The sequence below is a fragment of the Ranitomeya variabilis genome, chromosome 4, assembly GCF_051348905.1.
Source record: "Ranitomeya variabilis isolate aRanVar5 chromosome 4, aRanVar5.hap1, whole genome shotgun sequence".
Classification (NCBI taxonomy): domain Eukaryota; kingdom Metazoa; phylum Chordata; class Amphibia; order Anura; family Dendrobatidae; genus Ranitomeya; species Ranitomeya variabilis.
Window position 1 is genome coordinate 185,517,153 of NC_135235.1, and position 24,022 is coordinate 185,541,174.

The window sequence follows — 24,022 nt, forward strand, 5'->3', positions numbered from 1 at the left end:
AACTTATCTAGTAGATGTCTGGGAGCAGGAACAAGCACAGAGAGGCTTCTGATAACATTGTTGACCGGCAAGCATCTAACAGAGAAGCCAGGTTATATAGCGACACCCAGATCTAATCAGAACAGGTGAACAGGGAAGATGATGTCACAAGTTCAATTCCACCAGTAGCCACCGGGGGAGCCCAGAATCCAAATTCACAACACATGGCACTTTTATTGTTTACACATATGGCACATATCCTGTGCATTTGAGATTTTTTTTTTTTCGCACTGTTGCACTTTTCTTCAGTGGTACACTTTTTTGTATTTCTGAGTAAACCTATTTATATGTAATGAAGGGTCAGCCATTACTATTTATATTGGAGCAATTATATGGGTTGACTCCAAGTCCTATTATGCGCACTAATGCTTGTTTGTATATCTTTTATGTTGCCATATATACTTAATAAAGGCATTTTTTTTTATCTAATTCCTGTATGGAGTTTCTCTGGGGATTCATTGTCTGGCTGGTTGGGCTGTTCTCCCACACAGGCGGGAAAATAATTATCAATGCTGCCAGTCGCTGCAGAGATGCCCGATCGCACAGGACAAGGTATGCTGCCTGTTGTGAATTCCGTTCTCGGACTCCCTCCTGTGGTCACGAATGGTACTTTGGTGAGTTCTGTCCTTGGACTCCCTCTAGTGGCTTTGAGTGGTACTGCTGGTCCTTGAGGTTGGCTTTCTCAGCTGCCCTCGTTTATTGCTATGCTGGCTTCCCTATTTAACTCCACTCAGATCGTTACTTCATGCCAGCTGTCAATGTCTCAGTATTGGTTCAGATCTCTCTTGGACTTCTCAGATGACCTGTTGACTCCAGCAGAAGCTAAGTTCCTGCTAGTTCATTTGTGTTACTGCTAATTCTAGTCCAGCTTGCTATCATGATATTTCCTTGCTAGCTGGAAGCTCTGGGGGTGCAGAGTGGCACATCCACACCGTGAGTCAGTGTGGAGGTCTTTTTGCATACTCTGCGTGGTTTTTGTAGTTTTTTTGTGCTGACCGCATAGTTCCCTTTTCTATCCTCTGACTATTTAGTGAAGACTGGCCTCCTTTGCTAAAACCTGTTTCATTCCTGTGTTTGTGACTTTCCTCTAAACTCACCGTCAATATATGTGGGGGCTGCCTTTTCCTTTGGGGAATTTCTCTGAGGCAAGGTAAGGCTTCAATTTCTATTTTTAGGGGTAGTTAGCTCTTAGGCTGTGAAGAGGCGTCTAGGGAGAGTTAGGTACGCTCCACGGCTATTTCTAGTGTGTGTGATAGGAGTAGGGTTTGCGGTCAGCAGAGTTCCCACTTCCCCAGAGCTTGTCCCGATTCCTAGTTTAACCATCAGGTCATTCCGGGTGCACCTAACCACCAGGTCCATAACAGCTGCCACCAGCTCCGATTGCACCAAAGGTTAACGGGTCTGGAGCCAACCCAAATCAGTAGCGTAATTCACCTCAGAGGACACAGTTCGTATAGAGCAGAAGAGACAAGCTTCGTAAAATTATATATTTTACTCCATAAAACATAGGCAGTATTTACAAAAATATTGAAAAGATATTATAAAGGAGATGAATCATGTGTATATACAATTACAAATAAAAAGGGATTAAGGCTGGTTTCACATTTGCATTTATAAATGCAGCGTTTTAAAAAAATTGCAGGTGGTGAAAAAACGCATGTAAACAGGTGGTGAAAAAAATGCATGCGTTTTTGCATGCGGTAAAAAAAGCGACGTTTTGACGCGTTTACATGCGTTTTTTCATGCGTTTGCGTTTTTGAAACGCATGCTGAGAAGTGTGTGACAGCTGCCAATCATCAAAATCAACTAGAAAACCCACTATAAATAGAAATAGCTAGGGTTAGGGTTAGGGGTAGGGGTAGGGTTAGGGTTTGGATCCCTAGGGTTAGGGTTAGGGGTAGCTTTTTATTAGAATAATGTCCTGGTCACCAGGTCACTGATAAGCCACCCCCCACCATCAAGGTGATAAAGAGATCCAAACCCTAACCCTACCCCTAACCCTAACCCGAGGGATCCAAACCCTAACCCTAACCCTAATCCTAGGGATCCCAGGGATCTATAGGGATTGGCTATTATGTTGACCTGGTGACCAGGACATTCTTCTAATAAAAAGCTTTTTTCAATGTGGACACCCCAAGATATACGGTATTGCTATAGAGTACTAAAAATATTAACTCGTAGAGTATTCACTGTCATATTGTTAGGGTTAGGGTTAGGGGTAGGTGTTGTGAATTCTGTTTGTGGGCTCCCCCGGTGGTGTTTTATGGTAGTGCCATTTATTTGCCTTCTTCTATCCTTGATCACCTGTTGACACCCATTAGGGGAGTTTCCTATTTAAGGCTGCTTGGCTGCTGGTCCGATGCCGGCCAACAATGTATCAGTAGCATTCTGTTGCATTCTCCTGCCTCAAGATCCTGTTCAGCTAAGTTGAATTTTGTTTCTAGTTAATGCTAGTTTTGTCCAGCTATTTGCAATGTGACTCTCTGTAGCTGGAAGCTCTCGCGGACTGAAATTGCCACTCCAGTGGCATGAGTTGTCACTGGAGTTTTAAAGTAATTTCAGGATGGTGTTTTTGAGTAGTGTTTTGAAGTAGACCGTGAAGTGACTCTTTCCTGTACTTCTGCTATCTAGTAAGCGGACTTCACTGTGCTAACTCTGCTGTTCATCCTACGTATGTCTTTTCCTCTTGACTCACCGTCAATATCTGTGGGGGGCTGCTATCTCCTTTTGGGGTTCATCTCTGGAGGTAAGGCAGGCCTGTATATTCCTCTGATAGGGGTAGTTAGATCTCCGGCTGGCGCGTGGTGTCTAGGGCATCGTAGGAAACACTCCCCGGCTACTTCCAGTGTTGTGTCAGGTTCAGGTCACGGTCACTTTAGTTCCCATCACCCGAGAGCTAGTCCGTTGTTATTTTGATTTCCCTGCCATTGGGAAAATCATAACAGTTTGGCCGGCCCGCATGTGTTAAAACTATGCACTAAAGCAGGAAAGGATATGAAAAGGTTTTTTTTTCCTTCTGTGTTTGGAAAGTGCACCTTAGTGCTTATTTGTACTCCTTGCTTAAACTGCAGTCTTCAGCCTTTTTTTTTTTTTTTCCTCTCCTCTTAATCTCTGAATGGCTTTGGTTACACCTGTTTGAATCATGGATCCACAGAGTTTGGTTGCAGGTCTGAATTTCTTGGCTACAAAGGTCCAGAACTTACAAGATTTTGTTATACGTGCTCCAATGTCTGAACCTAAGATCCCTATGCCTGAATTTTTTACCGGAGACAGATCCCGTTTTTTGAATTTCAGAGAGAATTGTAAATTGTTTTTGTCTCTGAAATCTCACTCTGCTGGTGATCCTGCGCAACAGGTTAAAATTGTTATTTCTCTATTGCGGGGTGACCCACAAAGTTGGGCATTTGCATTGTCGCCAGGGGATCCTGCGTTATTAAATGTAGATGCGTTTTTTCTGGCTTTGGGGTTGCTTTATGAAGAACCTAATTTAGAGATTTTGGCTGAGAAAGCCTTGATAGCTCTTTCCCAAGGGCAAGATGAAGCTGAGATATACTGCCAAAAATTTCGTAAATGGTCGGTGCTTACTAAATGGAATGAGTGCGCTCTAGCAGCTAATTTCAGAGAAGGTCTCTCTGATGCCGTGAAGGATGTCATGGTGGGGTTCCCTGTGCCTACAGGTCTGAATGATGCCATGAAATTGGCTATCCAGATTGATCGGCGTTTACGGGAGCGCAAATCTGTGCACCATATGGCGGTATCTTCTGAGCAAAAATCTGTGCACCATATGGCGGTATCTTTTGAGCAAAAACCTGTGCACCATATGGCGGTATCTTCTGAGCAAAAACCTGTGCACCATATGGCGGTATCTTCTGAGCAAAAACCTGTGCATCATTTGGCGGTGACCTCTGAAAAGGCACCAGAGCATATGCAATGCGATAGTGTATTGTCTAGAGGCGAACGACAGAATTACAGGCGCAAAAATGGGTTGTGCTTCTATTGTGGAGATCCAGCTCATGTTATATCAGCATGCTCTAAACGCATAAAGAAGGTTGATAAAAAGGTTGATAAATCTTTTTCTATGGGTACCTTGCAGTCTAAATTTCTTTTGTCCGTGATATTGATTTGTACTTTATCATCTGTTACTGTGGATGCTTATGTGGATTCTGGCGCCGCTCTGAGTCTCATGGATTGGTCCTTTGCCAAGCGTTGTGGGTTTGATTTAGAGCCTCTGGAGGTTTCTATTCCCTTAAAGGGTATTGATTCTACACCTTTGGCTAGCAATAAACCACAATATTGGACACAAGTGACTATGCATCTTTCCCCAGACCATCAGGAGATTATTCGTTTCCTTGTGTTATATAATCTACATGACGTATTAGTACTTGGATTACCATGGTTACAAATTCATAATCCAGTCTTGGACTGGAGATCAATGTCTGTGCTGAGCTGGGGATGTCGGGGGATTCATGGGGATGCACCTTTGGTTCCCATTTCTTCATCTACTCCCTCTGAGATCCCAGCATTTCTGTCAGATTTTTATGATGTCTTTCAGGAGCCTAAAACTGATTCTCTCCCCCCTCACAGAGAGTGTGACTGCGCTATTGAGTTGATTCCCGGTAGTAAATTTCCTAAGGGTCGCTTGTTTAATTTGTCTGTACCTGAACATACTGCTATGCGGGAGTATATCAGAGAATCTTTGGAAAAGGGTCATATTCGCCCCTCTTTGTCTCCACTGGGGGCAGGGTTTTTCTTTGTGGGTAAAAAGGATGGTTCATTGAGACCTTGTATCGACTATCGACTTCTGAATAAGATTACAGTTAAATACCAGTACCCGTTACCTTTACTGACTGATCTTTTTGCTCGCATAAAGGGGGCGAAGTGGTTCACTAAGATCGATCTACGTGGTGCGTATAATTTGGTGCGGATTAAGCAGGGGGATGAGTGGAAGACCGCATTTAATACGCCTGAAGGCCATTTTGAGTATTTGGTAATGCCTTTCGGTCTCGCGAATGCCCCTTCCGTTTTTCAGTCCTTTATGCACGATATTTTCCGTGAATATCTGGATAAATTTATGATTGTGTATTTGGATGATATTTTGATTTTTTCGGAGGACTGGGAATCTCATGTTCAACAGGTCAGGAGAGTTTTTCAGGTTTTACGAGCTAATTCTCTATTTGTGAAGGGCTCAAAGTGTATTTTTGGGGTTCAGAGAATTTCCTTTTTGGGATATATTTTTTCCCCTTCATCTATGGAGATGGACCCTGTTAAGGTTCAGGCTATTTGGGATTGGATACAACCTACTTCTCTAAAGAGTCTTCAGAAATTCTTGGGATTTGCTAATTTCTATCGCCGATTCATAGCGGGTTTTTCTGCCATTGCTAAACCTTTGACTGATTTGACCAAGAAGGGTGCTGATGTTGCTAATTGGTCCTCTGCGGCTGTGGAGGCCTTTCGGGAGCTTAAGCGCCGCTTTTCTTCTGCTCCTGTGTTGCGCCAGCCTGATGTTTCGCTCCCGTTCCAGGTTGAGGTGGATGCTTCCGAGATCGGAGCAGGTGCAGTTTTGTCGCAGAAAGGTCCTGACTGCTCAGTGATGAGACCATGTGCGTTTTTCTCTCGAAAGTTTTCGCCCGCTGAGCGAAATTATGATGTTGGAAATCGGGAGCTCTTGGCCATGAAGTGGGCATTTGAGGAGTGGCGTCATTGGCTTGAGGGTGCTAGACACCAGGTGGTGGTCTTGACTGACCACAAAAATCTAATTTATCTTGAGTCAGCCAGGCGTCTGAATCCTAGACAGGCGCGCTGGTCGTTGTTTTTCTCTCGATTTAACTTTGTGGTTTCATATCTGCCTGGGTCTAAGAATGTGAGGGCGGATGCCCTCTCTAGGAGTTTTGAGCCTGACTCGCCTGGGGATTCCGAACCTACTGGCATCCTGAAGGATGGGGTGATATTGTCAGCTGTCTCCCCAGACCTGCGGCGCTCTTTGCAGGAGTTTCAGGTGGATAGGCCTGATCGCTGTCCGCCTGGTAGACTGTTTGTCCCTGATGACTGGACCAGTAGAGTTATTTCGGAGGTTCACTCTTCCACGTTGGCAGGTCATCCTGGAATTTTTGGCACCAGGGATCTGGTGTCTAGGTCCTTCTGGTGGCCTTCCTTGTCTCGAGATGTACGTATTTTTGTGCAGTCTTGTGATGTTTGTGCTCGGGCTAAGCCCTGCTGTTCCCGGGCCAGCGGGTTGTTGTTGCCCTTGCCTATTCCTAAGAGGCCTTGGACGCACATCTCTATGGACTTTATTTCTGACCTTCCTGTTTCTCGTAGGATGTCCGTCATCTGGGTGGTGTGTGACCGTTTTTCCAAGATGGTTCACTTGGTACCTTTGCCCAAATTGCCCTCCTCCTCTGAGCTGGTCCCTCTATTTTTTCAGAATGTTGTGCGTTTGCATGGTATTCCTGAGAATATAGTGTCTGACAGGGGTACTCAGTTTGTGTCTAGATTTTGGCGGACGTTCTGTGCCAGGATGGGCATCGACTTGTCTTTTTCGTCTGCATTCCATCCTCAGACTAATGGCCAGACTGAGCGTACTAATCAGACCTTGGAGACTTACTTGAGGTGTTTTGTGTCCGCTGATCAGGACGATTGGCTTGATTTTTTGCCATTGGCAGAGTTTGCCCTTAACAATCGGGCCAGTTCTGCCACTTTGGTTTCTCCATTTTTTTGTAATTCAGGGTTTCACCCTCGCTTTTCGTCCGGTCAATTGGAGTCTTCGGATTGTCCTGGAGTAGATGCTGTGGTTGATAGAATGCATCAGATTTGGGGACAGGTTGTGGACAATCTGAAGTTGTCCCAGGAGAAGACTCAACAGTTCACTAATCGTCATCGGCGTGTCGGTCCTCGTCTTTGTGTTGGGGACCTGGTTTGGTTGTCTTCTCGATTTGTTCCTATGAAGGTCTCGTCTCCTAAGTTTAAGCCTCGGTTTATCGGCCCTTATAGGATTCTGGAGGTTCTCAATCCTGTGTCCTTTCGTTTGGACCTCCCAGCATCTTTTACTATTCATAATGTTTTTCATCGGTCATTGTTGCGGAGGTATGAGGTGCCGGTTGTTCCGTCTGCTGATCCTCCTGCTCCTGTGCTGGTTGAGGGTGAGTTGGAGTATGTGGTGGAAAAGATCTTGGACTCCCGTGTTTCCAGACGGAAACTTCAGTATCTGGTTAAGTGGAAAGGCTATGGTCAGGAGGATAATTCTTGGGTGACAGCATCTGATGTTCATGCTCCTGATTTGGTTCGTGCATTTCATAGTGCTCATCCAGATCGCCCTGGTGGTTCTGGTGAGGGTTCGGTGCCCCCTCCTTAAGGGGGGGGTACTGTTGTGAATTCTGTTTGTGGGCTCCCCCAGTGGTGTTTTATGGTAGTGCCATTTATTTGCCTTCTTCTATCCTTGATCACCTGTTGACACCCATTAGGGGAGTTTCCTATTTAAGGCTGCTTGGCTGCTGGTCCGATGCCGGCCAACAATGTATCAGTAGCATTCTTTTGCATTCTCCTGCCTCAAGATCCTGTTCAGCTAAGTTGAATTTTGTTTCTAGTTAATGCTAGTTTTGTCCAGCTATTTGCAATGTGACTCTCTGTAGCTGGAAGCTCTCGCGGACTGAAATTGCCACTCCAGTGGCATGAGTTGTCACTGGAGTTTTAAAGTAATTTCAGGATGGTGTTTTTGAGTAGTGTTTTGAAGTTGACCGTGAAGTGACTCTTTCCTGTACTTCTGCTATCTAGTAAGCGGACCTCACTGTGCTAACTCTGCTGTTCATCCTACGTATGTCTTTTCCTCTTGACTCACCGTCAATATCTGTGGGGGGCTGCTATCTCCTTTTGGGGTTCATCTCTGGAGGTAAGGCAGGCCTGTATATTCCTCTGATAGGGGTAGTTAGATCTCCGGCTGGCGCGTGGTGTCTAGGGCATCGTAGGAAACACTCCCCGGCTACTTCCAGTGTTGTGTCAGGTTCAGGTCACGGTCACTTTAGTTCCCATCACCCGAGAGCTAGTCCGTTGTTATTTTGATTTCCCTGCCATTGGGAAAATCATAACAGGTAGGGTTATCATTAGGGTTAGGGGTAGGATCCCTTTATCACCTTGATGGTGGGGGGTGGCTTATCAGGGTGTATTCTTGTTTTTTTCTATAAAACGCATGCGTTTTTAACGCAAGCAAATGCATGTGCTTAAAAACGCATGCGTTTACATAGACAACAATACTTTTTTTGCCCACTTATTCTCAGGTCAGATTGCACAGCCTGTCTGCAGCTGAATCCCCCGGCAAAAAGACTCACCAAGCATCTTGTCTTACTAAGCAATTCTAGCCCCAAACCCAGGCACTCCCCCTGTGATGACATCACTTAGGGGCTGACACTTCCCTTTTTCTTACACTTAAGAAAACTATTGTTACGCATATCTCGCTGTATGAACTTCGTATCCAGAATACATCCAGATCATTAGGTGCGCCACGTCGTGCACCACTTCTTTTAAGTGTAAATATGGAACCATTACATGATCTGCTTGATGAGAAATCCGCACTTTGCACTCACTGCACCTAGCTGCTTGTGCTTTCAGTGGATGATAGGTCTACCAATGGACATCTGAAATATGAAACTCGTGTATTTATAGCCCAAATCGGTGCCACGATATATAAATTTACAAGAATAGAAATCCATTCCTTTGGAGAGGGACTATACTAATTTCAGCGGGTACTAGATGGGAAAATTGTCTGTTGCCGCTACGAGGACCATAAAAATTATTTTGGGAGGGAGAACAGAAAAGGAGAGGGGGTCGGAATAGCCCACAGTGTGTGTTTTGTAAAGCTACGCAGACTCAAACATGGCATATTCACATTATTGTGACACTACCCACTCTCCAAGAACAGATACACTAACTACTTATAGTCACACAATTCCACTTGGGATATAAAAAATTTAATAGTAGTATTTATAATCACTGGCCAGTGTTACAGGGAGATAAATGTATTGCAAATCTGTTACCAAAATATCCCAAATTTGTCTATACAAAAGCTCAAAATATAGGTCTCCTACTGGCACCTGCGACTAAGGCGGTTGTTCCCAACAACAATAAAAAAAATTTGTTCTTGATAAACTCCACAAAGCAAACACCCGGCTTTATGCCATGTGGTAAATGTTCCTGTTGTAAACGGACATCAATTAAAAAGGAACTTTCCACTTCCTTTATGAACTCAAATAAGATAAATGAATATAACATCAAGACTAAGATCACGTGCCAATCCACAGGGGTCACATCTATGTACTGAGATGTCCATGTGATATACCGTATTTTTCGGACTATAAGACGCACCGGACGATAAGACGCACCCCAAATTTTCATAATAAAAATTAGGAAAAAAAAAATGTTTCAAATGGGGGTACGTCTTACAGTCCGAATTCAGCTTACCAGTGAAGGGCTCGCCACAGGTGGAGAAGTGGCCACAGGGGCCTTTCGGTGGTCCAGGCTGGTGCGTTGGCCTCCAGGAAATCCCATCCCAGGCTGGTGCTCTGTGCTTGGGCAGGGGTGGAGGCTCTGTGTCCGGGGCAGGAGCTGAGCTCCGGGGCACAGGCTGGGCTCTGGGGGCACAGGCTGGGCTCTGGGGGCACAGGCTGGGCTCTGGGGGCACAGGCTGGGCTCTGTGGCACAGGCTGTGCTGCCGGCAGTGGCTGGGCTCTGGGGCACAGGCTGTGCTGCGGGGCTGTGGCAGCGGCTCTCTGGGCTCAGTGGGGGCTCCGACGGCATATACTTACAAATTATGCGGAAGCAGCAGCGGTGGCGGTCCCGATGCAGCCATGCTGGTGCAGCTGTGGCTGTGCTGCGGGCAGAGACTGTGCTGCAGGCAGGGGCTGTGCTGCAGGCAGGGGCTGTGGCAGCGGCTCTCTAGGCTCAGTGGGGGCTCCGACGGCATTTCTTCAAAGCCCGGAGGCTCCCCGCTCATCCGGCATGTTGCGGTGGCCTCCGAGAACATAGGCTCCAGGAAAATGGCCGCTGGGCCGGCGCACGCTCAGATTCAGATCTTGTTGCCGAGATCTCGCCCCGAGATCTCGGGAGACGAGATCTCGTTGACGAGATTTGGACCTGAGCGTGCGCCGGCCCGGCGGCCATTTTCCTGGTGCCTATGTTCTCGGAGGCCACCGCAACATGTTGGATGAGCGGGGGGCCTCCGGGCTTTGAAGAAATGCCGTCAGAGCCCCCACTGAGCCTAGAGAGCCGCTGCCACAGCCCCACAGCACAGCCCCTGCCTGCAGCACAGTCCCTGCCCGCAGCACAGCCACAGCTGCACCAGCATGGCTGCATCGGGACCGCCGCCGCTGCTGCTGCCGCATAATTTGTAAGTATATTCCGACTACAAGATGCACCCCCATTTTCCCCTTACATTTTTGGGGAAAAAAGTGCGTCTTGTAGTCCGAAAAATACGGTAATTTACGTAGGCCGAACGAAAAGATGTCTGATGGACAGGATCAAGGAACACCTTGACAAGGTTAGTAAGGGATTTAAGGGGCATCCACTGTCTCGGCATTATGTCGAAAAACATAATCATTACTGTCTTGGAGTTTCCTTTTGCGGCATTCAAGTGGTCCGCCAAAACCTAAAGGGGGTTGGGTGCTTTTTGAAGACCATGTCTAGGGTTGAATCAGGGTGGATTTTCATTCTCAATAGTTTAGCCCCAAAAGGTTTAAATCAAGAGATTGAATTATATGAATTTTAATACACCTTCTTTTATACCTACAATTGTTCCTAAAGCTTGCCATATCCCTTTAGTTCTACCAAGGAACATAACTAGAACAGTAATTAAATTAGCCCCATAAAAGAACCACTTAGCAGTAAAGTAGAACATCTATTTATTGAGCCAATTTGATAGTGATTATATACAGTAGGTGTAAAATTACATAATACATTTACTATCGTCCCCCTTATTCTTCTTTTATTTATATATCTTTTACATATTTTATAATGGTTCTAGAATAATGAAGATTTTAACACACATTTTTGATTTTCTGGTTTTATTTTTAGACAAACAGATTTTTAAGAAGCTATTAATAAAGGTTATTTTTAAAATTAGCAACACTCATTACCCCAATTTTATATATTATGTATGCCCATTTTTATTGTGCAGCACAAATATAGATACATCAACATGCATGTAAACATCTGCAGCATTATAAATCCCATTTGTATCATATTTTAAACAGCATCTAAATCATTACCGCTAACTAAGGGCCTCCTATACACTACAGCCATCACTGCTTATTACACAAGTTTCCAATTTAGACATGTATATTTAACACAACACCAACTAATCAGTGGTGCAAATGATTGGTTAACTAATTCGTTGGCGTGCTAAGCTGTAAGGACGGACCACTGTCTGGAAGTATAGCCCTGACGAAGAGGGGTGATATCCATCGAAACGCGTTGGTAGTTGTCCTCCTCGCACACCTGTCCTTGCAGCTCTGTGACTTCACACTTAGCCCCAATCACACAGCAGCCTCGGCATTGCTTCCGGCCCTAGCACGCGAGGTGCTGGCGTTCTATGCTCGGCAGCGGATGATCTGCAGCACTGCTTCTCATCTAAACTTATCCTGACCATCAGTAACCTCGGCTTTCTGCATCCCATACGCAGTATCTCCTGTCAGCCGACCATCATTTCCTATACCCCACTGGTTTTGCAAGCACACTGCACCACCAATGCTAGTACAAATAGGTACAGCTCAGTAATGTTTGGGGACATTTGTGCACTTCTTATACCAAAATATGCTGCCTGATTCAAACCTCAGTATAGCACGGTGATCACAACATATAGATCATTTTAGCAAATCACCATTTACAGGAGTTTACACAAAACCTGTTTTATCACCAGCTGCTTCTGAGTTTTTTCATCTCCTCCTCCCTAGGTGAGAAGCGCCAGTGTAATTTTCTTATATCATATTTGATTTATAAGATGTTGCTGTGAATAGGGGCATTTAGCCTTGGCCATTTTATGCTGCATATTTTTTCATCTTTGTACATTAATGGGTTTATTGGTTTCACCATATAACAGGATTGCATACAATTGTTTTGTTTCATATAAAATCTTGATTTTTTTTCTTCTTGTTCCATATATTGATAAATTGCCAATCAAACTTAGTGGAGGTTGGTCACTGCTACATCAAGGGCGTAATCAATAATTGAACCATTCTTTGATTTTTTTTAATTGTTTTTGTAAGTCTGTTTTGTTGCATGTGATGTGTGTTGTTTACATTAATAAAATTCATTTTTTATCTAATTTTTCAGTGTTCCCTACTTCTAGCATGCATCTTTCTCTCTTTTGTTTAATCCATTATCTACAAGTGTAGTGATGATTTTGACTCCATGGGTGTATTCTAGAAACAAGTAGCAATGAATATTGCTGAGTGAAAATTGAAAACTGCTGTTGTAGTGACCAGTACGCTGTAGTGACCAGTATGCTTTAGTGACCAGTACTTTATAGTGACCAGATCATTATGCCCAGCTGATGCTTCTGGAGACATGCACCCGTAAGTTAGTCGGGCTCATATTGCTTTAGAAAGGCCAAACTTGTGGACACTAAGTATGGTTTAGACACACTGGGGCTTAGAAGGGAGGAGACATTTGGATTTGGGAGCGTATAATTTGCTGAATTTATTTTGAGGGATGAGGAGCCATTTCACTTTTCTAGAGCCTTCGTGTTACCGTTAAAGTGGAAGTCCCTATATTTCCATTAACAGATGATGTACCTGAGTGGGGGCTTGCTTTTTTTTGTGGATTGTGTTGTAGCGTTTTTTAGGAACATTTATCATAATGTTTGGCATCACATTTATCCGGCACTCTACGCTGAGCACTTACATCATCGAGGTTTCCACTAAAATCTTTGAACGATGTGATCCCTGCACTATATTGAGGCAGTAAATCTGGACTCCGTCTGGCCTCTGTTCAGCAGTGTCCTACTTTTCAGCAGTGCACAAAACTGTCGCCGACGGCACTTTTATGCAATCCTAAAAAGACAGACACAGTCGGATACCTAAAAATTGCTTTTTACTGCAAAAGCTAGATTTTACATCAACATATTTTGAGAGCTTTAATTTTTCCATATTTCAGCTGACAGAGTTATGTCAGGGCTTGTCTTTTGCGAGGTTAGTTGACGATTTTATTTGATACCATTTTCAGACACATGACTTTTTTTTCGCTTTCTATTCCGATTTTTGGGAGGCAGAATGAACAAAAAACAGAAATTCAGGATTTTTTTAGTTCTTTTTATGTCGTTCTGCTTGTGGTAAGTTTAATAAGGCAGTTTTATTCTTCTGGTCAGTATGACTACAGTGATACCACATTTATATAGTTTCTTTTATTATGTTTTGGTGCTTTTATACAATAAAAAATATTTAATAGAAAAAATAATTACTTTTGTATCACTTTATTCCGAGAGCTTTAGCTTTTTTAGTTTTCCACTGATGGAGCTTTATGATGGCTTGTTTTTTGCAGTGTAAGATGCCGTTTTTAGCTGTACTATGATAATTTATATTTGTCTTTTTGATCATGTGTGATTCCACATTTTTGTTCAGTGGTATGATTATAAAGCATTGTTTTTTTACCTTATTTATATTTATTTTTTATATGGTGTTAAAAGGGTTACCTAGTGGAATAGTTTTATAGGTTGGATCGTTCCAGTGGAAATGATACCAAATATGTGTACTTTTATTGTTTATATTTTTTTTTCTAAAAATATTTATTCATGGATGCAATATATTTAGATTTTTTCAATTTTTTGACAACTTTTTTCTGCTTTTTTATACTTTGTCCCACTGTGGACACTTTCATTTTTTGCAGGTTAATCATATAGTAAATACAGGTGCTTCTCACAAAATTAGATTATTATCAAAAAGTTAATTTATTTCAGTTCTTCAATACAAAAAGTGAAACTCATATATTATATAGAGTCATTACAAACAGAGTGATGTATTTCAAGTGTTTATTCCTGGTAATGTTGATGATTATGGCTTACAGCCAATGAAAACTCAAAAATCATTATCTCAGTAAATTAGAGTACTTTATAACACCAGCTTGAAAAATCCGAAGTATTGGCCAACTGAAATGTATGTTCTGTAAATGCACTCAATGCTTGGTCGGGGCAGTGCAACAGGCTGATTGCCTCCAGAAGGCAGTCATTGACACACTCCACAAGGAGGGTAAGCCATCACTCTGTAATGACTCTACTCAATATATGAGTTTCAGTATTTGTATTGAAGAACTGAAACAAATTAACATTTTAATGATATTCTAATTTAGTGAGAAGCACTTTTTTGTTTTGATCACTTTTTGAATTACTTGTAATGTGTTGATGACAAAAATAATACAAATCTGACATGGAGATTTTGTTTCCCCGTTTACAGTATTTACTGTTTGGGTTAATTAATTTTATAGTTTGATTGATTAGACTTTTAAGATCACTGTGACACCAAATACATATATTTTTTTTCTTTTCTTTATTTTTCATTGAGTAAAAGACGAGTGATTTAAATTTTAATGTTTTTTTTCCAAGTACTATTAACCCCTTCACCCCAAAGCCTGTTTTCACCTAAGTGACACGGCCAATTTTTACAATTCTGACCACTGTCACTTTATGAGGTCATAACTCTGAAACGCTTCAACGGATCCTGGTGATTCTGAGATTGTTCTCTCGTGACATATTGTACTTTATGATAGTGGTAAAACTTCTTCGATATGACTTGCATTTATTTGTGAAAAAACAGAAATTTGTTGAAAATTATGAAAATTTAGCAATTTTCAAATTTTTCGTTTTTATGCCCTTAAATTAGAGAGTCATATCACATAATATAGTTAATAAACAACATTTCCCACATGTCTGCTTTACATCAGCACAATTTTGGAAACATAATTTTTTTTTGTTAGGGAGTTATAAGGGTTAAAAGTTGACCAGCGATTTCTCATTTTTGCAACAAAATTTGCAAAACCATTTTTTTTACGGACCACCTCACACTTGAAGTGACTTTGAGGGGTCTATATGACAGAAAATGTCCAAAAGTGACACCATTCTAAAAACTGCACCCCTCAAGGTACTCTAAACCACATTCAAAAAGTTTATTAACCCTTCAGGTGCTTCACAGGAATTTTTGGAATGTTTAAAAAAAATTGAACATTTAACTTTTCTTTCACAAAATTTTTACTTCAGATCCAATTTGTTTTATTTTACCAAGGGTAACAGGAGAAATTGGACTAAAAAAGTTGTTGTACAATTTGTCCTGAGTACGCCGATACCCCACATGTTGGGGTAAACCATTGATTGGGCACATGGCAGAGCTCGGAAGGGAAGGAGCGCCATTTGACTTTTCAATGCAAAATTGGCTGGAATTGAGATCGGAACCCATGTCGTGTTTGGAAAGCCCCTGACGTGCCTAAACAGTGGAAACCCCCACAAGTGACACCATTTTGGAAAGTAGACCCTCTAAGGAACTAATCTAGATGTGTGGTGAGCACTTTGAACCTCCAAGTGCTTCACAGAAGTTTATAATGTAGAGCCGTAAAAAAAATTAATATTAATTTTCACAAAAAATGATCTTTTTGCCCCAAATTTTTTATTTTCCCAAGGGTAGCAGGATAAATTGGACCCCAAAAGTTGTTGTGCAATTTGTCCTGAGTACGCTGATACTTCATATATGGGGATAAACCACTGTTTGGGCGCATGGCAGAGCTCGGAAGGGAAGGAGCGCCATTTGACTTTTCAATGCAAAATTGGCTGGAATTGAGATCGGAACCCATGTCGTGTTTGGAGAGCCCCTGACGTGCCTAAACAGTGGAAACCCCCAGATGTGACACCATTTTGGAAAGTAGACCCTCTAAGGAACTAATCTAGATGTGTGGTGAGCACTTTTAACCTCCAAGTGCTTCACAGAAGTTTATAATGTAGAGCCGTAAAAAAAATTAATATTAATTTTCACAAAAAATGATCTTTTTGCCCCAAATTTTTTATTTTCCCAAGGGTAGCAGGATAAATTGGACCCCAAAGTTGTTGGGCAATTTGTCCTGAGTACGCTGATACTTCATATATGGGGATAAACCACTGTTTGGGCGCATGGCAGAGCTCGGAAGGGAAGGAGCGCCATTTGACTTTTCAAAGCAAAATTGGCTGGAATTGAGATCGGAACCCATGTCATGTTTGGAGAGCCCCTGACGTGCCTAAACAGTGGAAACCCCCACAAGTGACACCATTTTGGAAAGAAGACCCCCTAAGGAACTTATTTAGATGTGTGGTGAGCACTTTTAACCCCCAGTTGTTTCACTAAAGTTTAGAATGTAGCGCTGTGAAAATTAAAAAATCATTTTTTCCTTCCACAAAATTATGTTTTAGCCCGCAATTTTTTTTCCCCCAAGGGTAACAGGAGAAATTGGACCACAAAAGTTATTGTCCAATTTGTCCTGAGTACGCTGATACCCCATACATTGGGGGGAACCACTGTTTGGGCGCACGGCAGAGCTCGGAAGGGAAGGAGCGCCGTTTGAAATGCAGACTTAGATGGATTGGTCTGCAGGTGTCATGTTGCATTTGCAGAGCCCCTGATGTACCTAAACAGTAGAAACTCCCCACAAGTGACCCCATATTGGAAACTAGACCCCCCACGGAACTTATCTAGATGTGTTGTGAGAACTTTGAACCCCCAAGTGCTTCACTACAGTTTATAACGCAGAGCCGCGAAAATAAAAAATATATTTTTTTCCACGAAAATTATATTTTAGCCCCCATGTTTTTATTTTCCCAAGGGTAAGGCTGGTTTCACACCTGCGTTTTTATCTGCATGCGTTTTTTAAAAAAACGCATGTGTGAAAAAACGCATGTAAATGCGGTAAAACGCATGCGTTTTTATAGAAAAACACAAGAAAACAAGAAAAAACAAAAAAACCCTAACCCTACCCCTAACCCTAACCTGAAATACGTGGCACTGAAATACGTGGCACTGAAATACGTTTATATACGTATATAAGTGCCACGATATTTCAGTGGCCACGTATATAAGTGCCACGTATATAAGTGCCACGTATATAAGTGCCACGTATATAAGTGCCACGTATTTAAGTGCCACGTATTTAACGTAAATGCCACGATATTTCAGTGCCACGTATTTCACTGAAATATCGTGGCACTTAAATACGTGGCACTGAAATATCGTGGCACTGAAATATCGTGGCACTGAAAGACGTGGCACTGAAATACGTGGCAATGAAATACGTGGCACTGAAATACGTGGCACTGAAATACGTGGCACTATGACTGTCAGAAAATGTTCATTAAACGGTTAGGGATGAGATTAGGGGTAGGGTTAGGGTTTGGATCCCTTTATCACCTTGATGGTGGTGGGTGACTTTTCAGTGTGTCTTCTGTTTTTTTTCTATAAAAACGCATGCGTTTTTAACGCAAACGCATTGAGATCGGACGCCATGTCGCGTTTGGAGAGCCCCTGATGTGCCTAAACAGTGAAAACTCCCCAATTCTAACTGAAACCCTAACCCCAACCCTAACCCTAGTCCTAACCCTAGCGCTACTTTCACACTAGCGTTTTTTTGCATACGTCGCAATGCGTCGTTTTGGCGAAAAAACGCATCCTGCAAAGTCATCTGCAGGATGCGTTTTTTCCCCATAGACTAACATTAGCGACGTATTGACACACGTCGCAAGCGTCGTGCGACAGTTGCGTCGTGTTGTGGCGGACCGCCGGCAGCAAAAAACGTTACATGTAACTTTTTTTGTGCCGACGGTCCACCATTTCCGGCCCCGCATGCGCGGCTGGAACTCCGCCCCCACCTCCCCGCACCTCACAATGGGGCAGCGGATGCGTGGAAAAACAGCATCCGCTGCCCCCGTTGTGCGGCGCTTGAACAGCATGCGTCGGTACGTCGGGCCGACGCAGCGCGACGGCCCCGTACCGACGCTAGTGTGAAAGTAGCCTAACGGGGAAATGGAAATAAATATATTTTTTAAAATTTTATTATTTTTCCTAACTAAGGGGGTGATGAAGGGGGATTTGATTTACTTATATAGTGTTTTTTGGGCGGATTTTTATGGTCGGCAGCCATCACACACTAAAAGACGCTTTTATAATTTTTCCATATTTTGGTCCACAGAGTCATGTTAGATCTTGTTTTTTGCAGGACGAGTTGACGTTTTTACTGGTACCATTTTCGGGTACATGACATTTTTTGATCGCTTTTTATTCCGATTTTTGGGAGGCAGAATGAACAAAAACCAGCAATTCCTGAAATTCTTTTAGGGGGGGCGTTTATACCGTTCCGCGTTTGGTAAAAAGGATAAAGCAGTTTTATTCTTCGGGTCAGTACGATTACAGCGATACCTCATTTATGTAATTTTTTTATGTTTTGGCGCTTTTACACAATAAAAACTATTTTATATAAAAAAATAATTGTTTTTGCATCGCTTTATTCTGAGAGCTATAACTTTTTTATTTTTCTGCTGATGATGCTGTATGGCGGCTTTTTTTTTGCGGGACAAGATGAAGTTTTCAGCGGTACCATGGTTATTTATATCCGTCCTTTTGATCGCATGTTATTCCACTTTTTGTTTGGCGGTATGAGAATAAAGCGTTGTTTTTTGCCTCGTTTTTTTTTTATTTTTTTTACGGTGTTCACTGAAGGGGTTAACTAGTGATATAGTTTTATAGGTGGGGTCATTACGGACGCGGCGATACTAAATATGTGTACTTTTATTGTGTGGTTTTTTTTATTTAGATAAAGAAATGTATTTATGGGAATATATTTGTTTTTTTTTTCTTTATTTAGGAATTTTTTTTTTTTTTTTTTTTTTACACATGTGGAAAATTTTTTTTTTTACTTTGTCCCAGGGGGGGACATCACAGATCGGTGATCTGATAGTGTGCACAGCACTCTATCAGATCACCAATCTGACAGGCACATTGCAGAGGCTTGCCGGCGCCTGCTATGAGGAATTCTCAGCAGACGCCGGCAAGCAGGGTCATCTTATGACCCGGAAGGAGTCCCGCGGCCATCTTGGATCCGGGGACTCCTTCCAGGTCACCGGAGCAGCGCGATCTCATCGCGCTGCTCCGGTGGGAGAGCGCAGGGAGCCCCCTTCCCTGCGCGATCCCCCTCTATGCCGCTGTCACTATTGACAGCGGCATCAGAGGGGTTAAATGCCCGCGATCGGCGACAGCGCCGATCGTGGGCATTGCTGCGGGGTGTCAGCTGTCATATACAGCTGACACCCGCACCCGATCACCGCGGCGCTCAGCGTGAGACCGCGGTGATCGAGGCGCCGTACTAGTACTGCGGCTGGCACTAATGCAGTGCCGGCAGCGCAGTACTAGTACGGCACATGTCGCGAAGGGGTTAAAGGAGTTTTCCCATGAACAAAGTACATTTTAATTAATTGAACTTGGATTAAAAATAAATTTCACAATTGGTTGTGATAAAATAAAAATGTTCCTATTGTTAGAAAATCTTATATATGTGTTCCTGCTGTTAACTGTCTAAAGTCTGTGTCTGACCATGCAGGAACATGGACTAATCATACCACAGCTACTGGGCAGGGGAGGAAGCAAAAGAGCGTATACAGACACCACATCTGGTGATCACAGATGATTCTTTTTTACCTCAAAGAATTAGCTGTGATCCCATGCTGCAATATCTGTATAGTCTTTTCCTTCCTCCCCTGCCCAGGAGCTGTGATATGATCTGAGCATGCCCTTGTATGGTCAAACACAGCCATTACACAGCACATAGCAGGGGCACATTTATAAGATTATGTCAGGACATTTTTTTAAAACAAATCAAAGAGTGGAATTTATTATTATTATTATTATTATTATTATTAGGCCGGGGTCACACTAGACCGTAATACGGACGAGTGCTATGCGATAAAAAATCGCATAGCACTCGGCCCAATGTTAATCTATGGTGCAGCTCCCATCATCCGATATTTTCTCCACCGTATTTCGGATCCGAGGGAACTCGCAGCAGGCTGCGATTGTCAGCGTATCTCGGCCGAGACTCGCCAATGAAAGTCTATGGGTGCGAGAAAAAATCGGATTACACACGGACCATGCGTGTGCATTGCGAGAAATACGCAGCGGTGTTCTATAGAAAAGCCGGTAATTCAATTGCCGGCTTTGCATTTCTCCTTCACAAACCCGACAGGATATGAGACATGGTTTACATACAGTAAACCATCTCATATCCCCATTTTTTTTGCATATTCCACACTACTAATGTTAGTAGTGTGTATGTGCAAAATTTCAGCACTGTAGCTGCTAAAATAAAGGGTTAAATGGCGGAAAAAATTGGCGTGGGCTCCCGCGCAATTTTCTCCGCCAGAATGGTAAAGCCAGTGACTGAGGGCAGATATTAATAGCCAGGAGAGGGTCCATGGTTATTGGCCCCCCCGTGGCTAAAAACATCTGCCCCCAGCCACCCCAGAAAAGGCACATCTGGAAGATGCGCCTATTCTGGCACTTGGCCACTCTCTTCCCACTCCCTGTAGCGGTGGGATATGGGGTAATGAAGGGTTAATGCCACCTTGCTATTGTAAGGTGACATTAAGCCAGATTAATAATGGAGAGGCGTCAATTATGTCACCTATCCATTATTAATCCAATTGTTTGAAAGGGTTAAAAAACACACACACACATGATTAAAAAGTATTTTAATGAAATAAACACAGCGGTTGTTTTAATATTTTATTGCTCTCTCATTCCATTTTCAGACCCTCGCTTGGCAAAACAATAAACACACAAGATACATACCCTCTCTGATGAACTGTCACGTCCCACGAAGTAATCCATCTGAAGGGGTTAACTAATATTACAGGCAGAGCTGCGATAAACCACTCGCTCGTGCCTGTAATCCCCGGGTGCTGAAAGGAAAGCAGTGATCTATACTTACATTCAGTCGCGGTGATGCGCCCCTGCTGGATGTTCTCATGAACTGCAGCCTGGGAACTTTTTCCCACGCTCCAGGTCATATGAGGACATCCACCAGGAGGCGCATCACCGCGACTGAAGGTAACTATAGGTCATTGACCTACATTTCCTTCAGTCGCGGTGATGCGCCCCCTGGTGGATGTCCTCATATGACCTGGAGCGTGGGAAAAAGTTCCCAGGCTGCAGTTCATGAGAACATCCAGCAGGGGCGCATCACCGCGACTGAATGTAAGTATAGATCACTGCTTTCCTTTCAGCACCCGGGGATTACAGGCACGAGCGAGTGGTTTATCGGAGCTGGTGCCTGTAATATTAGTTAACCCCTTCAGATGGATTACTTCGTGGGACGTGACAGTTCATCAGAGAGGGTATGTATCTTGTGTGTTTATTGTTTTGCCAAGCGAGGGTCTGAAAATGGAATGAGAGAGCAATAAAATATTAAAACAACCGCTGTGTTTATTTCATTAAAATACTTTTTAATCATGTGTGTGTGTGTTTTTTAACCCTTTCAAACAATTGGATTAATAATGGATAGGTGACATAATTGACGCCTCTCCATTATTAATCTGGCTTAATGTCACCTTACAATAGCAAGGTGGCATTAACCCTTCATTACCCCATATCCCACCGCTACAGGGAGTGGGAAGAGAGTGGCCAAGTGCCAGAATAGGCGCATCTTCCAGATGTGCCTTTTCTGGGGTGGCTGGGGGCAGATGTTTTTAGCCACGGGGGGGGCAATAACCATGGACCCTCTCCTGGCTATTAATATCTGCCCTCAGTCACTGGCTTTACCATTCTGGCGGAGAAAATTGCGCGGGAGCCCACGCCAATTTTTTCCGCCATTTAACCCTTTATTTTAGCAGCTACAGTGCTGAAATTTTGCACATACACACTACTAACATTAGTAGTGTGGAATATTCAAAAAAAAGGGGGATATGAGATGGTTTACTGTATGTAAACCATGTATCATATCCTGTCGGGTTTGCGCAGGAGAAATGCAAAGCCGGCAATTGAATTACCGACTTTTCACAGATATCGCGCTGAATGAAATATAAATACAGAATATATATATATGTGTCTCAATGACATATATATATATATATATATATATATATATATATATATATATATATATATATATATATATATATATATATATACTGTATATATGTTTTCCCGAACATTTGAGCACATAAATCCATTAGATGTCGGTTTTGCAAGCCTGCGAGAAAATCTCGGCATACGGATGCCATACGGATGTCACACGGATGTCACATGGATCATTTGATGCGAGGAAATCGCATCCTCGCACTGCACACGGATCACTGTTTTTGAAACATTTGTGCGATTCTCGGCCGTGAAAAACGGACCGTTTTTTTATACGTTAAGTGTGTCCCCGGCCTTATTATTATTATTATTATTCAAAGATCCATTCACTAAAATGTTAATTAAAACCACTTTACTGTGCAGATATGTGGTTGATCTGCAAGTTAATAGCTTTCTAATGTTGCCCAATCACCGCACTGAGTTTCCGGCTATTGGGAGGAAATTAATTTGATTTATCTTGGCAACCTCTTCCTCTCATTGATATAGGTGCGGCCAGAGCAGTCTCAGTCACCAATCAGTGCATAGTGAGTGGCAGCTGTAAACACACCCTGGCACATTGACAACAGTCTCTCCAGCGCTTCAGTGCTGTAAATCAATATGCCAAGGTGGTGTGCTTATGTAAAGTACTGCAGAGCGGTAGTGGTGACACAGCTGCTGTCCGGTTGCTCTCTGACTTTTTACAGACTAGGAGTGTCCCAGTCCCAGTGTGGTGTAGGATGTGGAGTACATCACACTCACTTGAAGGCTGAAGGTCTCCGCTGCCTCCAGGCTTCCTTCCTCAGGAGATACTGCACACATTGCATGGGAAACCAGATGGTTTGAAGTAGTAAAACTTTTACTAAACAGTAGTGATGAGCGAACGTGCTCGCCACTACTCGTTACTCGCTCGAGTATCACTATGCTCGGTGTACTCGGCGAGCACCGAGCATTTCCGGGATTATTTGGCAGGAGCTCGGGTCTCTGCCCTGCAATTCTGGCGCTCTTTAGATTGCCAATGACAGTGCAGGGATTGTCAGCCATGCACTGTAATGCCGCAGGCATCTTTGTTGTGGTATTACAGTGATTGGCTGGCCGCACAGCGTCATCAGGTCTATAAGAGACCTGGCGCCGCCTTGCTCGCTGCATTCTGCTCCAGACTTAGCTAGTGTAGGGAGAGCTGCTGCTCAGATAAGGTCATAATCGCCCTTTTAATAGTTAGTGTAGGTCTGCAACTGTTCAGTCCACGACTCCTGAGAAACCAACAGGCCTTTTTAGGGCTAATCCAGGGGTCCCAAGATTTCAGCGCTAGGTAGGCAGCCTATGTGCACATATCCATATCAGTGCAAGTCCTGCAGGCACTATATGTGCATAGATAGCATTCACTGCATCCCTCCCAAAGCTCCATAACTGTCTGCTGCTGCTTATTTACTATATACCTACCTGCATTTTCATTTTTTTTCTCAAAAATTCACCAAAAGCCAAAAACTAATTTATACAGTCTGTCAGGCTGAGTCCTGGTGTATCGGTGTTTGAAAAATTGTATTTTCGCAGGCATACGTGGCATAATTCTGTGTGCTAGCATTGTTCTATTCTTTTTTTTTCTTTTTTAAATTCACCAAAAAGCCAAAACAAATTAATACAGTCTGTTATGTCAGGCTGAGGCCTGGTGTATCTGTGTTTAAAAAATCATATTTTCACAGGCATACGTAGCATAATTCTGTGCTAGCCCTGTTCTACTCTTTTTTTTTATTTTCTTAAATTCACCAAAAAGCCCCCCCCCCCCCCCCAAAAAAAAAAAAAAAAAATGAATAGTCTGTTATGTCAGGATGAGGCCTGGTGTTTCTGTGTTTGAAAAGTCATATTTTCACAGGCATATGTAGCATAGTCCTGAATGCTTG

At 43.0% G+C, this 24,022-nt stretch overlaps 1 protein-coding gene across 1 annotated transcript in view; it reads left to right on the forward strand.

Annotated features, from left to right (window-relative positions):
• Positions 1-24,022, forward strand: part of LOC143770144 (sulfotransferase 2B1-like) — a 448,155-nt gene that overhangs the window by 354,071 nt on the left and 70,062 nt on the right. The gene's annotated exons all lie outside the window — the stretch shown is intronic.